Consider the following 3,361-nt stretch of genomic DNA (forward strand, 5'->3'; position numbering starts at 1 on the left):
GCCAAAAGCATGTATTCTACTCAGCATAGCCAAAAGCATGTATTCTACTCAGCATAGCCAAAAGCATGTATTCTACTCAGCATAGCCAAAAGCATATATTGTTTTATGTTTTTTTGCTTTTATTTTAACTTGGCATGGTTTGCTGAATATTTTTGGACACATCCTAAGCGGACTGCGTCCAAATGAGTGTACATGACTGAGCTTGGTTTTCATTTCCCATGCAGTTGTACTGGTCTGCCAATAGGTGGAGCTGTGTACATAAAACACAGCGGGAGAGAGACCATAGCACAAGTTGTTCAAATGCAGAAGAGATATGAGAAGGGAAAGGAAGGGCAAATCACTTCTAGTGTCTCAATGTCAACTAAAATAGGGTGAAATGGATGAAGCTGATGTTGTAGACAAGGGAATCAAGTCTGTCATTTGTTCACACTTTCTGTAACCTACTTGTTTTCAAAATAGATGGTGAGAAACTGAAACTAACTGTGGTAAATTAGGAGGTCCAAGATAGAGGTCTCTAAAGGCAGATATTGATGGATTTCATAAACATACCTGAGAGAGATAGACACTAAGACACTTTGCGTTGCTGCCCAGGAGAATGAGTCATGGTGTTGCTAGATCTTTTGGGAGATGAAGTTCAGATCAACCTGATACTGTTAAGGTACACTATCTTATCCCACTGTTTTATCGAACTGATAAACCAAATGACTTTGCTATGGGTGTGCTACTCTATAAACGTGTGATGACCGTGGCAGCTCGTCCTATCCATATGGTTGAGACAGTAAGACTGGGATGAATGTAGCCTATTTGTCTTCATCTTTCCTGTGGGGTATGTGTGGCCTGGTTCCATATTAGTTCGTGCTGTATCGCCAACTCCTATGGTCATTGTGTTGGGAGTGACAATGGGAGTAGGAGTTGGCAAAAACAGCATAAACAGATCTGGGACCAGGCTAGGAAATGTGTAGTTCATGGTTCTGGGCTAAGGACATGTGGATATATTTGAGAATGTATAAGACCATAGTAACACCCAGAAGCTCATTGCACTGAATGCATATGTCTTGCTGTATGTAAATGTTTACATTGTTAGAAGTTAGGTTCCTACACCACTAGTCATGTACATGTTTTTAATCATGGCAGCGGGAGCTCAACATGCATCCATGAGCAACAAGGCATGATTTACACAATATCTCTGGGGAGAGGTTATCCTATGCTTTAAAGTTAGAATACATGCTGGAGTTGCTACTAGTTTTATAGATGCTGCTAGGACTGACTGCGAGTTTTGTCTGGTTTCAGTGAGCCCTAAAGGAATTGGAAACATGGACATGCTCTCAGACAAACCATGTGGCAGGTAGGCACTTACACACACGAACAGGTGTAGGATCTTCATTTTAGCCCGTTTGTTACAGCAGGAAAATAACAGGAAATGTGATTTATTATGTGGATTTTAATTCATGGACATTTTTGTATGGGTTGATATGTTTTACGTAAGGGAAAATCTGACATTTCAAAGTGGAAATTACAAACTTCAGAGGCCTTTTTAAACCTAAAATACACTACAAGTTTTAAATGTCCTGCATTGCAGGAAGGTTGTCCTGCAACAGGGTGACCGAATGAAGATCCTACAGCTCTACACACTCCTCAGCATTGGGCTCAAAGGAAGGTAGTCAGATCAGCAAAACAAATGTGTCAATGAAGGGGCTCTGGACTCAGTCCTCCATGATGGTGTATCTGGCCTGAGTGCCATGCCAGTCGATGAGCACCAGGACTGTAATGGGCTGCCAGTCGATGAGCACCAGGACTGTAATGGGCTGCCAGTCGATGAGCACCAGGACTGTAATGGGCTGCCAGTNCCAGGACTGTAATGGGCTGCCAGTTGATGAGCACCAGGACTGTAATGGGCTGCCAGTCGATGAGCACCAGGACTGTAATGGGCTGCCAGTTGATGAGCACCAGGACTGTAATGCGGGGTAGGTTTTGTCTGACTGCTGGGGGGGACACAGGGTGGAAGATGTGGCTTTTAAGGGGAAAGGTGTGGCTCAAGAAGACAACATTAAATCCTGATCATCACTTTGCAGTAAGACACCATGAGACTGGGTTGAGTCTCCTCCGTTCCTCATCCCCTCCACTGGCCCTGTGCTGTGCTTCATCCTGTGTGGAGGCCAGTCAGGATGAGGATTACAATGCTAGCAGAAGACCGTGAAGAGGAAGACACAGCCAGGCTCCTGCATTCGTAAAGCCTCTACTCTCTACTGCCCTGTGGCTCCACTGAGCGAGAGATATCAGACCAGACATCAGACTCTCCTCTGTGTAGGTTACTGTATCTGTCTACAGGACCGAGCCACAGGCAGGTACAGACACTAATGCCTTTTATTGACTTGGCTCACTCTGGACAGAGAGGGAGAGGAGAAGGAAATAGACAGAGCAGATTTAAAGACGTTGACATGGCAAAATGTGGTGGGCTACAAAGACCAATCTGATTGGTAGAACATGCATAAGCCCTGTGTGCGATATATGACCAAGATGTTTGATGTGGCTGTATTCAGTCTTGTGTGTGTGTGTGTGTGTGTGTGTGTGTGTGTGTGTGTGTGTGTGTGTGTGTGTGTAGGTTGTTGAGCTGCACTAGTCCAACACAGTTCCCTGTTGCCCTGACTACGGCAGGTCAAACCCGTTACATTATCTTGTCGTGTTTGAGTCCCCAGGGCGCCAAAACAACGCACCGCACGCCCATCGACACATCACGGTTAGTAGTCATCCTGTGTGTGTATGTCGTTGCCATTGATTTAGTCTCAGGCTCCCAGCTTCCCCAATTACCTTCAGCCACAGCCCGTCAGTGTGTGCATGAGTGTGTGTGTGTGCATTTGTGTGTGTGCACACGTCTGTGTCTGTCTATGCATGTGTGCGTGTGTGTGTGTGCAAGCAAGCATGCGCATGTGTGTTAGTCCCTGTGCTGTCAGAGGGAGGCTGTGTGGACTACTGGGGCCTAAAAACAAAAAGGTTGTTGAGTGTCTTGTTTGCTCTGCTAATTACCCCTGTAGTTTCCTTTCATTAGTGGAGCAGCCTGAGCTATCATACATGCTCCAACAACATGGGCTGCGTTTACACAGGCAGCCCAATTCTGATCTTTTTTTCACTATTTGGTCTTTTGAGCAATCAGATCAGATCAGATCTGAAAAGGATCTGATGTTAAAAGATCTGATTGGACAAAAGACCAATTGGTGGAAAAATAGATCAGAATTGGGCTGCCTGTGTAAATGCAGCCTAAGTACTCAGTCTTACCCTTCCAGCTCTCAGAGTAGTGTACAGTAAATATTGGCGATATGTAGCTGCATGGTAACATATGGCTGTGTTACTGGGTATAAAAGAC

The sequence above is a fragment of the Salvelinus sp. IW2-2015 genome, linkage group LG7 (assembly GCF_002910315.2).
Source record: "Salvelinus sp. IW2-2015 linkage group LG7, ASM291031v2, whole genome shotgun sequence".
Lineage (NCBI taxonomy): Eukaryota > Metazoa > Chordata > Actinopteri > Salmoniformes > Salmonidae > Salvelinus > Salvelinus sp. IW2-2015.